This window comes from Patagioenas fasciata, chromosome 4 (assembly GCF_037038585.1).
Source record: "Patagioenas fasciata isolate bPatFas1 chromosome 4, bPatFas1.hap1, whole genome shotgun sequence".
NCBI classification, from domain to species: Eukaryota; Metazoa; Chordata; class Aves; order Columbiformes; family Columbidae; genus Patagioenas; species Patagioenas fasciata.
In genome coordinates, this window is record NC_092523.1 from 59,087,889 (window position 1) to 59,111,763 (window position 23,875).

At 39.9% G+C, this 23,875-nt stretch overlaps 1 long non-coding RNA gene across 3 annotated transcripts in view; it reads right to left on the minus strand.

Moving 5' to 3' along the window:
• Positions 1-3,948: 3,948 nt before the first annotated feature.
• Positions 3,949-23,875, minus strand: part of LOC139827832 (uncharacterized) — a 79,729-nt gene continuing 59,802 nt past the window's right edge. For 2 of the 3 annotated variants that reach the window (XR_011738863.1, XR_011738862.1), the window contains exons 11-12: positions 22,860-22,971; positions 19,833-21,678 (exon numbers count right to left, since the gene is read on the minus strand). This is a non-coding gene — a long non-coding RNA (uncharacterized lncRNA). Of the gene's footprint in view, positions 6,643-19,832; positions 21,679-22,859; positions 22,972-23,875 lie in introns of those variants that run through there. The other variant, XR_011738861.1, reaches the window with a different exon arrangement.

Sequence of the window (23,875 nt, forward strand, 5' to 3'; positions counted from 1 at the left end):
ATGTGCAATCAGTAGGGCAAGCTTCAGGGGAGCCTCAAACTTTCAAAAGGATACAGGGATCCAAACTATTTTTAATTCTCCAGTTTAAATTTATGCTTAATGTAAACATTTAGGAAAATGCCTGCTTTCTAACAGGATTTAGCTATATAATGTTATGATCAAAAACCTCAGATCTGTGTGTCTAACATTAAAGCCCTAAATTAATGGTCAACAGGTAAGTAGCCTGAGCACTCACGAATCTCATCTTCACTGTACTGAGACATGTTTGGCACTTGTCTGAAATGACATTTCTTTTTTGTTACTCAGTTTCTGTTGTTGCAGAAGTGTAAGAGAGGCTGTCAGTTTGTAAATGCTACCACTTTGTATCTTCCAGGCTCCTCATTCATTTATTATTTGGTTGCTATTGACTTTCCTGGGCAATTTTTAGACACTTGACAGATTTTCAGAAAACTTAAGAAAGAAACTTGAGGAATCTTCTATAATTCTGTTCCTAGGTGTTTTTAAATAAATAAGTTTCCAGTGTTAACAAAATAAATAAGTAAAAAACGAGAAGAGGGAGAGGGGAATACAGGCAAAACCTTTTTCCTGAAAAGAAATCTTCCAATAGCCATAGCGATTTATTTTTTTTTTTTTAACTAGCTTAGAAGGATTATTCCCTAGTTAGTTCTTGATTACTTTTTTTACACTGGTACATAATTTAATAAGTCAACACTCGCCTTTTTCTGACCTTCTAAAGCCTACAGTTTACTATTTGTTATAAGGATAAATAGCTTGGATATTTGTTGCTGCACAGATCTATATCTTCTTGGACACCACAAACAATGTAAATCTTTTCCATTTATATGCCTGATAATTTTTCCAATGTACTGGACTGTTTGAATTTCCAAGGTCAGAAAATTATAAATCTTATTAAATGTTTGACACAATGAACTAAGCAAAACATCTTTTGATATTATAAAGAGAAGATAAAAGAATGAATTCTTATCTTTGTAATTCTTTAGCTGCATGACTTCGGGGTTCTTAGGCTATCATAATATAATGTTTATTAGAAGCCAAAACAAAGATTTCTCTCTTAAAGAAATATCAGAATGTAATACAGAAGGCAATCTGAGAGATACAACCTATTCAAAAAGAAAGTACTGTGTTTGCAAAATACTAGGAATACTAAGAAAAAAAAAAGTTTAAAAACAGTCAAATGAGAAACTCCATTCTGGGCAGGACACTCATGGTGTCTAACACTCTAACAATAAAGATTTTCAGTGGTATGTATAACAAATCCAGGGGACTTTTATTGAAAAATGGCCATGGGCAGCCATATTTTGGTTTTGGCTAAGCCTCAGACATCATGTTTTGATTTAGAAGGAGAAAACCCAAACCACCTGTGTTTTTCATATTCCTGTCCATGTGTAGAATTTTAAAGTGACTAAAGTGAAAATATACATAAGCCATCATCAGTATTGCCCATGAACACGCAGGAGGGATCTTGCAAAATCCAGACGTCCAACCTGGTTGTCATGGGTTGTCCTTTCTGGATAAAGCACACCTGCTGCGGTGCCAGCACCCTCCAACTTAAGGTTATACATTATTTTTCTTAATGAATAGTGATGGACAAAAGTGGAATAACAGCAGATGTGATGTGAGCAGGACAGAGGCTTCTCCTAGGTAATGCTCATTTTCTATAAGCACATTGAGTGGTTTTGTAGAGGCTATGGACACCAAACCTTCTTTCTCAACAAGGATCCAGGTAGCAAGCTGCAGGATATGGGACAGTACTCTGGAAAAGTACAGAGAAACTACAAAAAAGAAAAGTATACACGTCTACACGATCTCCAGAGGTGGCAGGGTGTGAGATTTCAGGTGAAATGAGACCACGAACAGTTTGAAACCTTGTACCTCAGGTGAGGGACTTTCACTTCACCATTCTGTCTTACGTGGTTACACCTGCAAACATGCAACAAAACAGAAATACAAGCCAAATGCTACTTCTATTTAATTTTAAAGGAAAAAGTTTATTCGATGTGCTAATCTACCACAGAAGACTTTCAAAGCTTCCATCCTTTGTCATGCAATGAAACACTGACATGCATTTCTTTTGTCTTAACCCATATCTAACTGGATCTCCAGCTCGCAGATATTACTGGCAGCTCTCTTTGAGGAAATACACCCGGTGAAATCCAGATCCCTTTGAAGGCAGTTAGAGCTTTGCCATGGACTTCAGTAGGGCTGTATTTCACACACTTCTATTTGATGAGGGTAGCAAACTAACTGCAATAATTTGTTTGTAAAATCTTTATTGAAAGATAGGCATTTCCTTTCTTAGCTAAACTAGGCTTCACTTGCTTTTCTATAACACTGCCATTGCAAGCAATTAGTTTTATACATCTAAATGTATGTATAGATGCACATACATATATGAATATAAAATATGCATAAATACAGTTTGTATTAGAAATATTTCAAATATTATTTTTAATAGAAAACCAGTGATGCATGTTCCTTTTACAGTTAAGCTATTTCTATAATAAATGGCAATTTTCCCCACAGAACCTAAGAGTACGATAGTTAAAAAGATAGTATGTAAATGTTTATATAACAATTACATATAAATATATATAAGCGAAAACCCCCAAATCTCTTTCATCCTTTCATATACACATCAACATAAATGTACAAACATACATGACAGTAAAATGCCAACCCACCCCCAAAAAAAAAAAAAACAACAACAAAAAAAAAAAACCAACAAAAAAAACCACAACAACAACGAAACAAAAATAATATAAATAACACAACTTCTCTGGAAAAGTTTAAATGAGGCAGAGAGAGACCACAATGGCAATCAATGGCTTTATGAACAATTTGGTGGTCAGAGGCTTGTTTGTACAAACTAGTCCCGACAAAATTATAGCTTAAGGCCCTGGTAAAAGCACCATAAATTCCAGAAAGACTCATCACATTAGTAAACTGACTAATAATCGTGTTTGTAGGTGCAGATCTTTTGTTATAAGCAATTACAACTGCTTCTGTAAAGTTTCCATTGCCTCTCAATGGTATTTTTCTAAGATGCTCCCGGAAGCAAGTGGTGGACACAAACCTGTACTTAAAATTTAGATATTTAGTTACTCTCCCTGGATTACTCCTTCAGTCTTAAAGGAGACGTAAATCCATCAGATTTTATCGTGATTTTGCTCTAACTTATACAGTAGGATGGGGTTCCTTGCACACACTTATGTTTTTTCCTTTTTTTCAATTGTCTTACTGATTTGTCATCTTCAAAATACTGAATAACGTGATCCAGTGACATAGCAACATAGCAACTATATCTCTGAAAGTGCCTGAGAGATAATAGATGACTGAGCCCAGCAATTTTGCAAAACAGATAAATACTATCTGAGTCTCATAAGCGAGGAAGTCAAAGCACAAAATGCTTGACAAGTGGAGTACTTGTCAAGAATACCCATCAGTGCCACGACAGAACTGAAACTAGGTCCAAGATCTCAAATTTTCAGTAAGGAAATTGCTTGGCATTAAAGTTATACCCAGGTATTATGAATCCTGAAGCACCATGGTTGAATGCCACAGAGGATCACCTTCCATCATAAACCAGGTCTACCAAAAGCTGAGTTTCGACACCTGTATGTCTTTTGTTTCTTATTTGCATCTAGAGAAAATACAACACAGAAGTGAAAGTCAAACTCATTTTTTGCTCCTGCATTTAGGGTGTTGTCCTAGATGGATCTTGGGTGTCAGAAGCCTGGGGTAGGAAGGGAAAATAGTGCAGAGTGTCAGGGGAGAAGAGTTCTGAAACTGGTTTGATCCAATACGAGCAAATAATATTTGAAAGCTATTTATACAGACAAGAAGAAAGCAACACATATACAGAGATGAATTTATAAAACTGAAAATTTTTTTACAGGTATAGCTATCTAATATAACTGAAATTCTCCATCGTTTTTATCATGCTGACTTTCTTACATTCATGTGGTTTTAGTCTCACAGATGTTCTGGAGGATAGAACATGTAATATGGCTCCATAGTTTTCTAACCACAGAATATCCAAAATATATAACCAGGAAATCACTTGCAGTCTGTGTGGGGTTTGGCAGATGGTATTTCTAAAAATGCAAATATCCAATATGGAGGTAGTAGAGAAGACGGATTTCACAAGGGAACAGTGTAACTCTTTATATGGAGTGTAAACTTTACACAGTATTCCAATATAGAACTGGTGAGTACTGTTAAAAAAGTTTCCAATGAATATTCATTTCAATTTATAACATATTCTCTTCAACGGTTTCAATGCCCTCTTTGTGTTTGCTTACTGTGCATGTTCTAGCTCTTGCATTTACTGGCAAGAATGTTTATAGAAACAGCAAATTTTAAGCAAGTATTAGAAAATATATATGGGAAACAAATTTTTGGAAATATAGGTGCCAGCACCAAAAATTAGTTCCAAACAGGTATCCTCATCCATTCAGAAGAGGAATGTATGTGATCTGCAATATCAAAACCAGCTTAAATTGAATTTGGGTTGTTGAACACTTGCAACCACATACAGTAGCAGTGCATGACTTTAAATTTTGGTCAGATGACATAAAATCAGAAAGTAGTTCGTTCTCCTGCTAAGGCGCACCATTAGCAGCACAAGGGATCTGTTTCAAGTGTTTTGTGGTTGATCGGAAAAATTCTGAGATGTGCAGAACGACTCTCAGTTCCTTATAGCTGAAGGAATCTCTACCACTGATTTTCCTTGCCTTACAAGCCATGTAGCTTCTGGTTCCAAGGGCTTTCAAAGCTGAATGGTAAATATGAAATATGAATACATGAAATATATGAAGTATGAAAGCAATTTAAGTCAAGATTTCCTCACATGGGACCTAAATGACATGAAATCCTTAGTAATGATAGTTTAGGTTTAGCTAACAGCAAGCACAGAAAAGATCAGGCAGATTTCTTATGATGGAAGGTTTAATTCTAAGTGAAAGTGTTGCACAGCTGCAGCCACCATCTTAACATACCATAACATACATAAATCCGAGTTCCTAACTGATGCACGCAATTACTGCTCCATCAAGTCGATTTACAGTGGAACTAAAATGTATCATTTGCCAGGGAATTCTACCATAAACAAACTGGATTGTCTGTTAGTATAAACCATTAATATATTTGCTACAAAAAAATAAAGCACAGAGCAGACAGAAATGCATGTCTTCATGTAAAATTGCTGTGAACTTCAACAGAAATAGGTTTTTTTTCTATATGCTTCTTCTACACACATGCCACAGCTTAACTTTATGTACATGTATACACATCTCAAGCACAGTACTCTGTAAAATGTTTTAATCGCCTGACAGTGAGAATGTCATACTTGGTTAAGTTCCGCAACATTTTAAGACTGGGGTTAGGCTTAATGTTGATCCCTTCTTTTTCTTTTTGGCTCTAACTTTTGTATGGCTTTTCAATTTGTATTTTGTGAAAGAAAAATCACAGAACAGAGAAAAAAGTTATCTATGTCTGAATTGCTGGCTTTACTAAAGGGTCAGTTTCTTTCCAAGCCATATCAAACTCAGACAGCTTTCTGGCAATTTCTGCTCAGCTGTGAACAGCCAAGATCATGTGAGATGATCCAAGAGATTCCTAAAATATTAGATATGCCTGTGTATATATATATATATATATATATATATATATATCAGACTAAATATTTTCATGAATGTAGCCACAGGAAGAAAAGATCTCTAACACATAGGAAAACTCAGTTTTACATACATCAGACTCTACTTATGAACCAATAAGCTATATAAATTGTATTGTCTCTTCCTTAGTGGCTTACATGTGCTTTCTTCACTGAAGTAAATTCCAGTTGCAGTGAGGTTACATCCCATATCGTATCAGTAACGTATCACCGCTATGAAAGGACCACACGGTCTGTTATAACAAAAATCCACCTTCTCTGTTAAGAGAGCCTGGATCCATGGCCACCTAGGTTTCTTAAGTTGAGGTCATCATGTTAATTCCTTTGCAATGTGTTAATTGTCAGTTTGTACAGAAGCCTGCGCTTCTTCAGAAAGTATAACAAAATATCAATATCAATGTCTGTGTATCTATAATAAAACATTTCCTTTCTAAAATCTTGTCACTAAAACTCATGTGATTCTTTTCCTAATTTTGCATTCTAATACTTATTATGTGATTAAACAAATAACTTATCCTGTATTTGCTTGTATTAGTAGTACAATTTTGGTGCAAAACATCATGTTTAATCTTCATTCACTTCATTCATTGTTATAAATCAGTGGATACTTTTTGTACATGAAGAAAATAATTTATTCTTGAATCCTTGATTCCAAGTCACTGTATTTCTAAGTGTTAATTTCCAGTGATGCACTGTTCAGTTTTGCTGCAGCAAAACCTGAAGAAATTTCTCATTTGATGTACCCCATGGCCCAGGCTCCTGGATTTCACACTCACACCCTATTTCTGGCCTTGATGAAGTCAGCAAGACTTGTGAGTTTTCATGGCGATGGACTGCTGTTGTAGTGATGGAGCAGGTCGTGACTCCTAAGCGCTCTGTATCCTCTACAACAGTCAGAGTATAGGCTACTTGGCTGAGACACAGGGACATAATACCAGCTCACGGATCTGAAACATACATAATGCAGGAATATAATGTTTATCGGTTTCGAAATGCATTATCTAATGGAAGAACAGCTACAAAACCAAAATAGTTTGGAGTCACAGAGTCCTTCTCCGTGAAAAAGAATGAATTATCATTAGCTTTTCAGCTAGACATGTGAATATCTGTGACACTGAGCACAGTTCAAAATTTTCAGCTGGAGTTCACATCACAGTATTGGAATCAGAACTGAGCTTTTAGTATTTTTTTCCAAGAAATTTTGAAAGAGAAAGGGCTGATCAATGTGAGAAGTTGAATAATCAGTACAGGTCTGACTCATGTATTGCTAATGCAGTAAACAAGGGTGGTAAACAGTTATTTATCCTCCATCAAACTTGATTCTCATACGACTTACTGCAATTTTACTCCAAAATAACACAGCTGGGCTTCTGTGAAGTTTCTCTTCTTACACTGCGACTGGTGGTAAAATTAAAATAGGAACTTTAAAGAGTTTTCTCTGGATTCACACAATTACAATAGAGATCAATATCTTACACCAGGAGTTTTCTTTTCAGTGTCTGAAAGGAAGACTATGTCTTCTTCCATAATTTTGAAAGGAAGTTATTACGCTTTCTCTTTTACAAAGTGCAAAAAGACACAGTGGCTTTCGTTTTAAAATGGATGAAGATAAGTCAAACACAAAACAACACCGAAGTCCTGTTCATCCTGCAGTCAACAGCAAAGCATCTTGTAGGAGCACGATCATGCTGTGAAGCTTCAGAAAAATGTGAAGTGCTTAAAAATGTAATCACTACATAGAACCAGAATACGCCACTTCTTGCAGATATAAGAACATAGCACATTCTTATTTTCTTCCTATGGAAGGTCAATGTTTACACTGCAGATGTGCCTGCCGGGAAGAATATTCTTGCACTTGCTCTTCTTCCAGTTGCTAATCTGCATGTTCATTTGCCTCTGCTTGAAGAATGATTTGTCTGAGCTCTTCCAGCATTACTGGCATTAGACCCAAACATTTTCACAGATTCATACCATTTCACCATCACCCCTGTAGCAAGCACAGGATGGAAATTTTATCTTTCCCCCAGTTTGCCTTTCCCATAGTACCAGGATGCAACTGCCTTCAGTCCTGCCATGATTGCTGCACTCGCTTTTGGAAACAGGGTCTGAAACTGCAGCAGCATTGATTTGATGGTGGAGGTGTGCCCTGTTCTGACCCAGAGGTTAAGAACCAGCTTTCCTGGCTGCAGCCTTGGTCCTCACTTCTGACTAGCCTCATGGCCTGGTAAAGTCCCCAGGTCCCCTCAGGATCCCCAGTTTGTCTGTGTGGGCACCAAATAAGATGACCCTCCTGCAGCACCATGCTGGTGTGTCTAAAATTGCTCATAAAGCCTTAGTTATCCCTGGCAATAAGCTGGAGAAGGAACATAGCACACTGTGTCTCATCATTTATTTTGCAGTTGTTACAATTACTGTAGTATTTTCTTTGCCTTGTGTCAGGAAAATAGCAGCAAGATAACTAAACGGCAGAGTTTTAGTTTTTAGTTTTATCCCTCTAAGGGATATTTCCAGGCTACCTTTCAGTGGTATTCAATGCACATTATTACATGCTGTGCACTTTACCCTATCCTTAACCAAGCTGCAGAAAGAAAGGAAAGATCAAGTTGGTTTCTCCAACAAATTTCCATGAGCTTGAAGCAAGGACAAAAAGAGCAAGATGTCGTGTGGGACTTTCCCCCCTGCAAATACCCTCAGGCTTTAGCTTGTTTTAATGGAGGTAACTACTGTTGGACACAAAACTGCCCCCAACCAGCCTGTTCAGGTTTTTTCCCCTTTATGCCTTGCCCATTAGGAAAAAAAAGAAAAAAAAAAAAGGGGAAAAAAAGTGTTAACCCCTCGGTCTTGCTGTGCTCTGGTTTCAGCTGCAGACTCCCTGGCCAGGATGGACACAGAGAGTTGCTGCTCCTGGTCCCCAGCTGCACAGCCAGGAGCTTGCTGGCACACACAGACTTTTCCTGAGGATCCTGCAGCCCATAAGCTACTCTCAGAACATGTAAGACCAAAACAATGTGGCTTTTACCCCCACTTAGGGAGAGCGGAGGCTGTGAGTGAAAACCCCAGCAATGCTGCCGCTCTCCATAACCCTGCAGTTTGCAGGGAAATCTTCACTGAGTGTTTCCTGAGTTTCTAATATTTGTTTTGGGTTTTATTCTCCCACAGCCCAGAACATAAGAGTTGAAGGAGGCATTGTGAGAGGCTGCAGCCAAAACTCCATCTTGATAACATTTTTATGGGGGTGAAACTACAAAGAGTAACTCAACAGTTGCCAGCAGGGCTGTGTTAGCGTGAAAAAATTGCCAGAAGCAGGTGGGTAACATTCATGCTGAAAATAAGATTGATCACTTCTGTTTTTTTCCTGCAACTCTGCCCTTGTCCAAACCCAGGCTCAGTGAGCAGTGACTTTAACTGGGGCTGAGTTCAGTCTTCAGAGGTTGCTGCACTTATTTCAACTAAACCACAGGTTCACATATCAAACCCAGGGCAAAGCCGGAGGTCTGTGCGTGACGTGTTGCCCCAGTCTTTGGTTTGCGTAAAAATGACAGAAGTGGACATCGGACATTTTTTTTATTTCATCCAAAAGGCAAGTCAATTGATTTATGCATGTGTCAAGAAGCTGAGATAGATACCTGATCGCTTTGTGCTTAGAAAATACAGCATGCTGCTAATAAAGGTCACTTTAGCTTTTTTTCAAGAGGAGCTGAGGGATTTTCCAGACAGGTGAAGGGTTAAATCACTGTTCACTTTCAAATATATCCACTCACTGTACATGCCTTACAGAACAACATTTACACTAAAAGAAAGCACGATTATTATCAGTAAAGTTGAGGATACTAAAATGACGTGTGACCACATATGCCCTTTGGTTGTCTTGCTGATTTGGCCTGATTGCAGGTACTGTACATAACTTGCATAAGAGTACATTTACGTAATTTACTTAATTTAACATCTGATTTGAATATTCAAATATCTACCAAAGAATTTGCCTCTGAGTAAGGTTTTTAGGAAAAAAAAAATAGTATAGAATTTGGAAAATGTATTAAGACCTTTTTCTTAATTCTTTAAGTTCCCTGCTGCTTACAGGAATTAACTATGGAAACAACATCTGTGTAATATTGTGAAGGATTTCAAAAGGGCTCCTCAAAAAGGGCTGACACAATCTTACTCCTTTTAGAAGAGGATATGAAATGAATTGCTTACTTTGGCTATTACATGCACTCCCTTCCCCCCAGCAACAGAGCCAAGAACTAGTGGCACATCTGAGAAATTTTTTTATGGGGAGCCCTTCAAATATTTTTGACTGTTTGTAATAAGACCTAAGAGAGGTCCCCTCCCATAAACATAACAAAGGAAATTGCTACACTAAAGGCCCACTTAAGTGGATGAATAATAGATTAATAGAATCTTATGATGAATTATTTACGTCATGCCTTTGCATATGACTCTGATGGCTGAAAATTGTAAATGAGTAAACACATATAAGAACTTTTTAAAATCATATACACTTGCTAAACCTTAATTAGTTATACAAAAATAATATTGTTATCCAATCTAGCAGGTATTGGACATAAACCAGTAATTATGAGCAAGTCTAAAGAAATGTCAAATGACAGTAGGCAACACCTCTATCAACTAAAACAGAAATGGATGCGGCCCCCTCCCTTTCCCTGTGTCATTAGTAAAGAGTGATTAGCCAGAACTGATTGTCTGCCCAGAGTCTTGTAACACCGCCCTTGCATAAATTGACACCCCCACTTTGGTATATAAAAGCAGGTATGTTTCCAACGTCATTAATTAAGGTCTTAATGTCAGTATGGAGCTTCAGCAGCTGAGTTGAGCTCAGCTTTAAAGATCACCTTAATGATACTTTCAGAACCTGCTTGGACCCAGTTACATTTATTTTGTACAGACTCTGAGGTTATTCACATGTGAACAAACAAAGCCAAGGTCTTTCTTCTGCTTTCCAGAAATATTCCAACTGATTTAGGTGAGGAGTTTGTCTAAAAAAGGTGGTTTTTTCAACTGAAAGACCACAGACCAGTTTGGGATGAGGCTACATGTAACACAAAGCCTTTTCCTTCCCCTAGGGAAGATAACCATGAAATTCCCATTGACTTGCAATTAGAATAACAGAACAAAGTGCTCTCTTATAAGAAAAGGTAGTTGCAAACATTATATATCTGAGATAGGATCACTAAACAAGACCAGGTAATGTATGTCTCTCTTCCCGAATTCACGCACATGACCTGCTGCTCTCACAGCTCCTTTGTACCACAGACGATCCTTGCTGCACCAATGCCTTCCTGAACTGCCATCTCCCAGCAAGACTGAATACAGATATTTCAGGACAGAGTCTCGCAAAGGGGACACCAGCATCCTATGGACTCGGACATAAGAGCAGTGTCTGTGATATATGAGATCACTTTGTCAGGTACCTGTTCATAAACACGTTCTACTTATCAGAAAATTGCCGTGACAGCAACTCCACCTGGACACTGTTGCATTTACGGTTGGAACAAGCTGCCCAGTGTAGTTCTTTAAAGAAAAATCTGTTTTTCTCCAAGTGGGGAAAAATAACCAGGGTCACGTTATAGAAATGCAGATTCAAAAGTTTTAGGCCCTTTGACCATCTGTACTTGAAACACCATAAATGCGAAACGTGTTGCAAAAGCACATAACATGCAGACTTACATCCCAGCTGAGGACAGCTCTAGTCCCCACTCTGCAGAGACTTTGTGTCCTCCTGGAGGACAGGGCAGGGAAGACCTGGAGCAGGCTGAAGAAAGGTGTCTTTCCCAGGAGCTCGCCATCAGCTGCAGCCTGGCCCCGCAGCTCTGCTTGCCCATGGACCTGCCCCTGCCTGGCCCCGGGTGCTGCCCCGCTCGGTCTGGAAGAGCCACGGTGGTGAAGCTCCCGTGCCCGGTGAGACGGTGCTGCAGCACCCTGGTTCTCCGGGCATCTCCTGCGGGACCAGGCGCTGGAGCCCGGCTCACCCTCACCTTGCCAGCCCGGCAGGAGCAGGAGAGCTCACTGGAAAGATTCTTTGTAGCACGAATATTTACCCTCCCCAAGCCAGAATACAACAATGTTCTTGCAAAATAATGCTGTCCAGTAAAATCAACCAGCTGAAAGGCATTTTGCACAGTATCAAAAATGTAAATAGAAGGGACAGCTGGCTGGTTACTGTGCATTCATACGAATATGTAGTCACTGGGCAAATCCAAAACACACATGTAGTTTAGCAAATAAAACTGATGCATGTAAAAATGAATTGTCTTAAATTAATTGTTCTGTACAAGCACAGTGCTATCGTTTTACTGTGTAACAGGAACTGATTGGGAAAGACAAGGTGCCTGAATCCTCACACGGGTGCATTAAAACCCCGTGCTTACTCTCATGCATTTCCTGTTCATAGGAAGAGTCCCCACTGAAGCAGGCAAGACTAAGTCCTCCAGGATCAAGCCCTTAATTTGTGCACTAACAGAGTACTTTAGCCTCCAGTATATTTAATCTTCTGTATCTAAAAATTTCCCAATAGTATCACAAATACTTTATGAAAAATAAATATTTAGACAAGATAATGTATATTAATGTAGAACCTATTTAACATTGATTCTTTCTTTCCATTACAACTCATCTAGTGCCATGGGCTGATTAGATCAGCCTGCATACACATCAACAAGGCTTGCAATCATCTAATTTATTCTCAGGGCACTAACTTCTAAAATTGTAACATTTGGGAATTATTAAATTTAAATAAAATGCTTTCGATTTTCCATTCAACATTCAACCCTTCATTTCAGAAGATAAAAGTAGTCTGAATCATTAAAAAAAAAAAAATCAGAAGAGTGCCAGCAGTGTGATCAGAGGACTTCTTATTTGCTTGCACCAAGGACTTCAGAAGCAAGCAGCCAAAACAGGCAGGAAAGCAGGGAAGGATGGTGGCTGTGGCTGACCCACACCTCCTCGCTGAGTCTGTGAAGTGGCATCACTGTCCCAAAATGAGGATGGCCTTGGTTGCAAGGAAGTGAAGGGTCATGTAATGTGGAAAACCCCCAGCTGGGGCTCTGAGGCTACATGTCTTAGAGTCAGAAGCCTGGATAAAAAAAGCCAAAGAAGTCTCTGAGCCCAGAAAAGGTTTAAATGGATTTACTGAGTCCAGAGAAAAGCCGAGCAGAAACAACTAACAGAATACACTGTCTTGGTCTCTTCAGCTCACTACTACTTGAGAGAGAAGAAATATGAGATACAATGAACTGGGAGTGTATTTTTTTGAGTCTGTGAGAAGAAAAAAATATATTATTCATGATTATTTTACGTTACCCGAGAAACCAGTCTGGGAAAGGGATAGCCATATAGATTTCTGTACATTCTTGGAGAGCTGAGAAAGGGAAACTGAGGCAGTGAGCACACTGTTTCAGCCACCCATTCCATGTTGGTGCTGGAGAAATAGTTCTTTCCAATTACTTGGTCAGTGGCCATTTTCTGACATGCAGTGTTTGGGTAAAGGCTGTTTGTACCATGGCTATTTTGTTCAGGAACCACAGAACTACTCAAATCCTGATCATAGCTGCAACGTTTCATGTGCTGATGGATGTAATACAAATAGCTTTTCTGTTTCTCTTATAATAGGCGTTTCTTGAGTATCAAGAAAATGCTCGTGACCACATCTTTGAAAGGAGTGCTTGTATGCAGGCATCCTCTTTATTTATACCTGTGTTTAACTTCCACTCCTTTAATACTCTAAGTCTGCCTCTCTGTAGGAGACACTTCAATAACCTAACATGAATAATATTGATATCTAAAGATGAACAGAAATTCATTATGCCTATTTTGTTATTCAAAAGTAGGTTGTGAGTCTGTGCATTTCTGATAGTGTAAACATTTATTTATTGCAAGAACAGTATAATATAGGCCCCCATTTCTGTTTAAATATCAGTTGAAGATAGAAAAAGATTAATAAAGACAAACTTGCCACTAATTTATCCGACAATGTCATAAACATAGCTTTGAAAAATAGCTGAAGTTACTCTGTGGCTCTCCATATCCGATCTCCCAGTAAAATTTCCATTCACTCTCCTGGAGTCTTTTCTTTGTTTGTGTTTTGTTTGTTTGTTTGTTTGTTTCCTTAGGAATGTACGTGGGCTCATAATTTCTGCTGCGCTTCTACATCAGCCCATACATTTCACTGGTGTAAAAGCCCTTTCGTGCCTTTGGATATCTCTTTCTTGCCCTCTTTGGGATGTTCCTCTCTTAGAGCATGGGCAGAGACCTGTTTTGGAAGAAATGCACATCTGCACATCTTCATATATTCAAGGTCACATTCGTTTGCAGCAATTTGCTGACATGCCACATGGTCATATACTTATTTCTGGTTTTGAACTTTATTTAATGCATTTGTGTAAGAATGAATACCTGGACCATGAACTCTCCTTTATCAAAGTATATGTTTGTAGGCTGTGATATCTCTGAATACAGATACCTGATTAGGTAACATGTTTGCCTTCGGGCTATTTGTGTAGCTGTTGAGCAGTAAGAGCCTCTGAAGCACGGTAACAGGGTGCCAAATTTGCTGAAGTCTGAATTCAGATAGCAACGCTTTGCTCCCCGCATGTGTACAGAGCAGATAAATAAGTTATTGTAGTGCTCTCCAATACCAAACAAACAGAAATTAGGATTGGCTTGCTAACCTAAATGAAAAGGATGAAGGTAAATGCCTCAAGTCTGATTCTCCTGTGCTTTTCCTCTAGTCTGTGTATTAAGACCTACGAAAAATTGATTTAAAATGGTCATACCTACTCTGCACATAATACACAAAGTTAACTCTGGAAGCATGTCTGTCTTCACCTGTGTGACAGCCACACAAAAATGCTGTCTTTAAAGAGCTTCTATCATGCGTTTGTGTTTAAATCTTTCCTTAAATCCTAAAACAGCTAAAAATTTCAAAATAGCTTTTGCTTTCCTCTACTTTTTTTTACTACTTTTTTTTTCCCCCCCCCTGGGGAGAATCAACAATGTAGGAGAGAAATTTCAGCAAAGGTATTTTCTCTCATGACACACTCTTCACAGACTTTCTCCATTCCTACTCACTCTACCTCAAAGGAGCAATTAGTTGCTAAAATATGTGTTTTGTTTTGGCTGGGAGAAGACAGAGCATGTTTTTAATTAAGGAAGTGCTATTAAAATAAACTTTTCTAGGAAAATGTGCACAGGGTAATATATAACATAATTAGAAAAATACATTTTTATTCAAAAATGGTTGACTGAAGAGTTGTCAGCCAACTCCAATATCAGCTCTATCTTCCCTTGCAAGCAGTCTTTTTCTGTTCTCATTCGCCTCTTGGGCATACTCACTTCTTTGGCTCTTTCATTTCCTCAAAAAGCAGTTAGTTTTTGCCACTTCACCTTCTATCTTAATTGTCTCTAAATCTGCATCCAGAAAAAAGTATGGATATTTTTCTTTCAATCAATATGTGTCTGCCAGCATGGAGTCTTTTCTCTAATGCTTTGCTGGTCACATCATTTTTATGCCTCATCCTTCTCTCTGCTCTCTGTTTCTACAGCATCTGTTACTGCTGTATCCACATGTACTGAAATTTTGAGGTTTTGGTGAAACGTGAGTCCTACTTCATGTGTTTACCCCCACCAGGTTTGCAGCCTGGAATTTCTATGCTAATCTGCACTACTTTAAAACCAGTGGCATGCTGACGGTTTTCTTAATGGCTTCAGCGTTGTGTTGATTTATTTTCCAAAGTCTGAACTCCCCATCAATAATAGAGCTTGAAGTTTATAAAAAAGTTATAATTTGTGCAAATGTTGTATTAGCAGGGCCCTGGGGAACCTTCAAACCACCCACCAAACTGTGTGTTTCCTCCTGTAAAATGCAATTGAACTGTAACTCTCTTCTCTTGTGCTGTCTCATTAACTTCAAAATATTGCTTCAGCCTCTGTATCTATGTTGGCCAGGTCTCTCTATAAAATGGTATCAAAAGGCATCAGTTTTCCCAATATTTTGTGTCATACTGTCAGCATAACTAAGCAAGTTACATTATTCAAACCACACGGTAAGTGCTGCTCAGGTGGAAATGGCAGGCAAAGTGGCAGGTCGTGTCACACCAGAACAAACGGGAACAGCAGGGCTCCCTCTCTCAAAGGAAAAATGGCACAAATCCTTATTATTGCAGGCAGTATACCTGGCAGACTTTTGTTTCTAAAGTAGCCGTATACTGATCTGTGACTAATATCAGGGTTGGTTTGTTTGTTAATAACAGCCATCATTGAGTAATAACACCAGAGAAAGCAGTACAAATTCGAGTATTAGCTTTAAGCTATTTGGACCTGGAATAACTCGAAATTAATGAGCTGCTCACTATTAACACATTTTGAAAACTGTCTATAAATGCCTTTTGCTTTTTTACTCCCTAAATAGAGCTGCAATTCAATTATCTTCTTCCATTGTCCTCTCTTGTTCTACACAAGTATACTGTAATTTTTATCTTTTTTTTCCTTCAATTGAAAGCTGAATAAGCACACCGATAAACCTGTTTATAGTAATGTCTAGCACATTCACAAGTCAGTTTTAAATACGTTACAGTGCACAGGAGTAAACAGAGGTTTCAGGCTGAAGTCACAGAGGAGATCTGGTGCTCTAACACAACCCTGATGTTAGGTGCTTTGCCGTCTACCACAATCACAACCACCCAAGCAAGGTGCCAAAGCTGTGATGTCTACAAATGTGATTTACAGAAGCCATATCAGGATGAACATCTTTGCTCATTTAGCCCCCAGGAAATACCAAAGAGAGAGGTCGTATTTAAATACCCTTGCTCTCTTGGGGCATTTTCCAGAGAACTTTTGCAGGCTAAGCTCTGGGCTTTGCACAAGTTCTAGGGTGGAGATTTGTGCACCTGATTGGTAGGTCCGGGTCAAATGCAGGTAAATGTATGTGAACACGAGGCAAAGTAACATTTATGTGAATTTTGGTTTGGGTTTGAACTTACACTGTAAAAGAAGCTGTAAGATGAATGAAATTGAACGCTTAAAGATGTTAATACAGTGACTTAGTAGCATAATAGGAAGCTTATAGAATGGGCATATGTTCACATTTTGTTCTTATTTTATAGCTAAGCAGAAGCAAGACGTATTATTTCCACTAAAGTGTGGTTAAAAGGGACTGTAAAAATGGCATTAGACTGCCTAATGTTTATATTTCATTTACTTCCACATATCACCTTCTTTTCAGTTTATAAATAAAAAGACTCTCTTCCTGAACTGTCACCCCAGCAAGCACAAGCTGGACTCTGAGAACCATACATCTCCATGTCTGATCTGGCCAGCAATAAAAGTTATGTTGTATATCCCTAACCCCTGCCACGCTACAATTTTCATGCCAGTTATGGATGAAGATGGGCATTTAATGAGTGACGAGGATATCCAAATTTTGTTTTGTGCAAACAAAGGAGATCATCAACTACACAAATAAACACAGGTATGCAAATCCTCCTCCCACAGCCTTTGGATTTGCCAGAAGTTTGCAGAATATAACGAAGAAGACAGTCCTGCCTGTTGTTGGCAGCAAATATCTCAGGAAGGCAACATGATGACTTCCCTCATTTATTACCAGTGCAAGGCTCAGCCTGCCCCTAGCATCTAAGGCCCCATCCAGAGAAAACGTGCAGGGAGGAGTTTCCAGGAACTACTTTATTCTCTTTTTGCCTGATATTCTGCCAGATGACGCACATGGGGAGGGGAGGGATCCACAAGAACCTGACGAATAAATGAGGCTAATCTCACCCATTCCCTCTGCAGTCACTCAGAAGGTCGGTAGCCTCCTCCCTGGCCCAGGTGGGCGTCAGGGATAGCCTCTGAGGGCTCTGGCAGTAATCCTGCCCATGGTCCCTGCAGGGTGTGTAACTTGGCTCACTGGGAGCCCTCAGCACAGGAAAGATATGGACCTGTTGGAGAAGGTCCAGAGGATGGCCATCAGAGGGATGGAATACCTCCCCATTGAGGACAGGCTGAGTTGGGGTTGTTCAGCCTGGAGAAGAGAAGACTCTAGGGAGACCTTATTGTGGCCTTTCAGTACTTAAAAGGATCCTAAAAGAAAGATGGTAACAGACTTTTTGGCAGGACCTGTTGCAGTAGGACAAAGGGTGATGGTTTTAAACAAAAGGAGGGGAGATGCAAGCTAGACATGAGGAAGAAATTTTTTACAATGACAGTGGTAAAATATTGACACAGGTTGCCCAGAGAGATGGTAGATGCCCCATCCCTGGAGACATTCAAGACCAGGTTGAACAACCTGATCTGGTTGAAGATGTCCCTGCTCTTTGCAAGGTGGTTGGACTACATGACCTTTGAAGGTCCCTTCCAACCCAAAACATTCTATGATTCTTCACCAGGCACAGCCAAAGACATCCTCATGGGTCCCACTCACCTTCGTGATCCCCATCCACAGACTGACCCAGCTTGGCACCCAGGTAACAGCATCGGGTCAGTTTGTGGTGGTCCATGAGAAAGACAGAGGTTTTAACATTTGAGCTGGGTTTGCCTTTCAAAAATTACCCATCGTACGTGAAGAAAATATGTTCTTGAAGTCGCTTGAAAGAGTCAAGAGTCATTAAAATATGTAAATGGTAAAATTGTACGTGGATAATAGTCTGATTACCATTTCAGTGACAGATGTTCTAACACAGAACCAGATTTTCAAAGGAGATCCGGGTTAAATTTTCAAGTATTCAGCCCCACATCTGGAGCTGAATTTTCAGATGAGCTCACCTCTCGTTGAGGCACTAAGTGGGCCATTCTCTTTAAAGCCCTTGATGTCTAGTTCCCATTGTGATTTTAGACAGATGTTGGGGTTTTTTTTGTTGCAAAAGAAAAGTTGCAAGCAGCTGAACTTGTTTGAAAATCTGGCCCTTGCTGCCAGTGCTGAACACTTGTGGAAATACGGCTTCTTACGTGTACCTGAACCCCACAGCCACAGAATGGCCCATGCACCTTCTCCTGAGGGCTTTGCCAGTGACTTTGGTACAGTTGTGTGGATTTTCTTGCCCTACAACAGCATTCAACAATGGTCAGCTATACCCCATCCTATGCATCTCTCTCTCTAGAGTATCAGGGAATGCTGAAGAAATGGGTAAAATGGTAAAAGCCAGGCTGAAACCAAAGGCAAGGCTTCCAAACGTTGGTGCTATGCACGTTAGGTGCCAGGATCAGATCTTGGCCGCAGCAGTTCTGTACTGGAACTGCTATCAAAGTCACGGCAAACTAAGTGTGACTGCGAACTGGCTTTCTATATGCATGTACATATTGTCCAAACTGTGACAGAACCTCCCAGGCAACCTCCATCTGTCTCCTTACAAAGTTTCAAGTTAAAAAAGGAGCTTGTAATGACAGCTAACTTCAGGAAGAGCATCGCTGTTTGACTTGCACACCATGCAGCATTTGCACTTAAGGCGCTTCTATTCAGCTGAAGTTACTTCAGCGGGAAAATGGCATTACTTAGCTGAGCTACTGTTGAGCACCTTTGCAAAGAGGAATGTATCACTAAATGGCACAGTGTGAAGCTACGACAGCTTAAACACGTCTAAGAATAAACATCATCACCACGCTGCTGCAACCAGGAGATGCTGCAAGGAAGGGCACAGAGAGGCCAGGGTGAAGCTGCCAGCGGCCACCGTCCCCGCTGGGGACCTGGCACAGCCACCTGCAGCATCACTTCACATGGTGCAATTGCCACCCATAGAAAAAGTAATTTATATGCATTTTTGCTATTAAAAATAGGCATATTTTAATCAATGTATGTAAATTGCTTTAAGAGGAGAAACATGTTCAAGTATGATGACTCACTTTTGCATTCATATCTTAGAGTATACGACTAATACTGAAAGTACAGAAGCTGTTCTCTCACATTTGCTTTACTATGTGTTCAGATCCTGGAGTGTATGAAACACTTTCATAATCACAGTCTGATTTGGGTTTCCTTATTACTGGGAGGCAAAACTTGCCTGCTCCACTTGCTTAGTGCCTTGTCTTTCACCAGTGAACTTCACAGCTCACTCATAATAATGCTAAACTGATATTCTGGGGGTAGGCAATCCCCCTACACTTCTAGCTGCTGAAGTTTGTTGGGTTGTTTTTTTTTCATTGTAATTTAGGCATCTCCCAGCAACTAATTTCCTCAAAATCTGTGACTTTTTAAAAACTATAATTTATTTCAAAGTGATACATCAACAGGAAAAAAAAAACTAATTGGGTAGGCACACCCTGAAAGGTCTCTGTGTTTTGTCACCACCAGTCACTACTGGCTGTCTCATTTTAAAAGTAAGGCATCCATGTTTTCTACAAGAAAATCAACAAGCTTTATTACTGCAGGATTATGACCATCTTTGCTCACCATTTGTGGAAGGTTTGTTAATCTCAAATTTCATGAATTTTTAGGGCCCAGGATTGTCTATCAAGAAGTTTCGTGTTGGATTGATTTAATTTTGAAAGTCTGCACTCAAAACCCTTTATCATGCTGTGATAGCAAAAGAAAATGTATTTTGTAAATGTTGCCTAGAAATAGTGGCAAGATACTTGGCAGTGTGGAGAGATGGCTAGTACCTGCTGGCTAATATCTGCATAATGTTGATAGAGACAGTAAAACGTGACACTATTATGGGTCTGTATTACAATCTGCTGGAGGGAGCAGTCTGGAATTTGGCTATACTCGCTTAAGTTGATGCTTACAGTTGAAGTCAATGATGGGGAAGTAGGAGCTAATTAAGATGTGGGATGGGGGAGACATCAGAAAATTATTCCAAAATCTCATAAAGGCAGTTAATTAGTGACACAGTGTCTAATTGCCAGAATCATATACAAATATCAATGAGAATTTTTTCCTCTCTTCTGAACTAAATACAAACATTTCTTGTTTTGCTAGTAATTACTCATTGCCTTTTGTTGCTCTTATATATTGCATGTCAAAAACTATTTCTGTAAAAAGCTAAATCAGAGCAAGAAGATGTATTTATCAGTTCCAAGTACAGTGAGGTTAATAAACACTATTACCTGTTGTGAAGCAAGTTTCACACTCTGTGTCTAGCTGCTGAGGAAGGTCTGTCCATGGAGTTTACAGCCCTCCTGTTTTGGCTGAAGGTTTTGATACGTTAGTTCGTTTCCCAGTGTTGTGAAAGGCTGTGATGGAAGCAGGTCAATCAAAAATAATTATTTTGAGTAGCCAGAGACAATCCTAAAAGAGACTGTGTGTTGATTTCAGTGGCTTCAGATTTTAGCCTTAGTGATCATTAATGTCTTGATGACCTAGGGCTGATTTTTTACGTCAACTAGCAGCCCTTTTTTTTTCTGCATTCTTTCCTATCCAGCCTCTCAGAATTTATTCAATTTTATTTAGTCATCCATTAGGAAGTCCAGACAAATGTGGCTGTTACATTTTAGAATTGTTTCCAAAGATTAAACATGTAAAGTATCTATAATATATGTTGTTTCTTAAGTAGAAACCTCCACACCTCAGCTAAAACAGCTCTGCTGGGAGCCTGACAAGCATCGGTCTCTTGTGAATCTGCTCAGCAAAGATTCAGCACGGTTAACAAGTCCTTGTAAAATGTGCTGTTTGTCACTGAGACTGCTGTCAAATTGCACGATGTTTTCCCACTTTGTCCAAGCTGTTTGAGAAAAGTTTGATCGTTCAGTGTCAGGCAGTATCAGGCTCATTCAGAGAAAACTCATTCAGATCGACAGTAATCTGAGGAGGCACTGTTCGATCAGAGAGATACTTTCATCAAAATACACATTTAGGTGGAGAGAGTTTGCCAGATGTCACGGCGTCAATCAATTGCTTCCCGTCGAGGGGGTACGTGAGACAACCGGCGGCTCGGGCAGGGTGCAGATGACGGCTGCGCTGCTGCAGCTGGGGCATCTCCGTCTGGAAGCACTCAGCGCTGATGTGCAGGAGGTGATCCCATAGGAAATCACGTCTTTTCCTACCCGTGAGAAGACCACAAAGTCACCACGTGTGATCCTCAGTTATCAGCATCTGCTTGTATTTTCCTCACATGCTATTATACTTCACAGAGCTCTGGGAATTAGATTAATCTGCTGGGAATTTCAGAATGAGGGAAACAGCCGGGATCCTGCTGCAACATGTTTCAATCAGCTTTTGCAATATCAGAAGTGTGAATTTCCACATGTGCCACCATAAGGACATAGGGGTACCACTGTATTAGTAACATGCCCCAGAACAAGGGCAGCGTCTTCAGCTCAAAGAGTAGGGGAGACATTTTGGCACCCATGCCGGGCATCGTGCCAAAGGGTTGTTGAATCTGTCGGTGCCATTTTTTTCTCCTCTCTTTTATCTGAAGCCAACCACCAAGAGGCAAATAGCAGAGAGCAATCCAGTGCTGGCAGATCACACCTGAGATGGTGAGCACTAAGCTGGGAGTGGAGATTTCCCCTCTCCTGGTCCCAGCTCTTGTCCCCGAGTGTAACACCACATGTCTCTCTTTCTCTCCTACTTACATTCTCCAGCCATAAAACATAGATAGGGCCTATTTAGCTCTTAGTCATGTTGTGAGTATTATTTTATGACTGTGTTACAGTGCTTTGAAAACTAAAGTATTACTGTTTTAATGCTGTGCTAGAGATCGATGACATTGATAAATGAAGTTGCCTTGTCATTAAGTCAGATGTTTGACCAGCACACGACTCGGGACACAACTAGGAGAGCTGTGAGTTCTTCTCTTGTTCATGCCATCACCAGAGCAAAAGGCTCAACTGTATTTGCTGAATCATCTGCTGGAGCTGTATAATCAATGTATTTGCTCTAGATTCTATTTCCAGTGAAAATAACTGCTTATGAAGCCACACCTCACACTTCCAGTGAGATAAGCAGTTAACCATTGTCTTAACTAAAGATTGAGATGAAGCTGATAAAGCCACTAAGCTAACTGAACAGTGACTTCATTAACTCCCTACGCGCCAACCAACCTGGGTGTTTTACAAGCAGACCAAAAACTAAGGCCACCTGAAATGCAGGCACCTCTAGCTGTTGCTGAGTGTTTGCCGAGTCCATCTCCCGCTGTCAGTGTGCACACTGCACCAGCTTTAAAGCCTTACACTCACCTGTTTCAACTAACTTGGCAAGCATCCGCAGCCAAACTCTCACCATGACTGTATCCCATCAGGCTCCTCAGGCACCTGGCCTTTGGAAAAAGGCCTGTCTTCTCATCCATGTGGATGCACTTTCTGATCTTGCTTCTTTTTTCCTCTTTTCTCCCCTACAACAAGAAAAACACATATCAATCACAACATGGATGGAGTGCCAAGGCAGACAAGACATGGTTACCCCCACTCAGCAGAGCTGTGCAAGTCCTCAAGATTCCTCTCGCTGAACACAAAATGAAAACGTGGCACTTTGGCATTTTTTTCCCTCCAGGTGCTCTGCCCAGCACTCTGCTTGCAGTAACACTGGTGGGATGTAGACACTGCTGCCCAAAGAGCCTGCAAGAGCCTTGGCAAAACTGCCCAGCAGCAGCTCAGCTCAACCTTTGAGACTAGGTGGTGTAGAAGTTTGTGGTCTTAGAGCTGACCGAGGCATAATTGTCAGGCTTGCTTGCTGTCTTCTTGGGAAAACCATAGGCCAAGCGAACATAAGAGCTTCTCTGCCCCAAGAGTTGTCTTCCAGATCAGGACTGAGGCATATTGCCAGGATTACATTGAGAAAAAGATGTGCTACAGGGGAAACCTTTGAAAGTCCAGTTGAATCTCAGGACTGAAGTCTCTCTCCTACAAAACATCCAGTCTTTGCTGTGTATTCTGCTCAAGTTTGAAGGATGATGAAGAGCAAGTTTCAGTTTCTCAGACTGCTCATCCAGAGTTCTATACAGTGCCCCAAATCTACAGTGCACAACTTCTGCTGCTTGAATTGTGGCACCTTTTTTTTCTTTTCAGACTTAAGAGTCTGAGAAACCATCTTGTATATACTATAATAGCCTGAGATCTGTAGTAAGTCATCAATTAGCAAAAGAAAATATTTGATAGCACCAACCTGTTGCGTAATAAACATCTTGCCCTTGGACTACATCATAACATTTGCAGCATGCCTCTGCAAAACATACTCTGCAAAGGGATCCCTGACTCCTTTTACTTGCTATCCGTATATTGCTTTTATCTTTCCTGCAG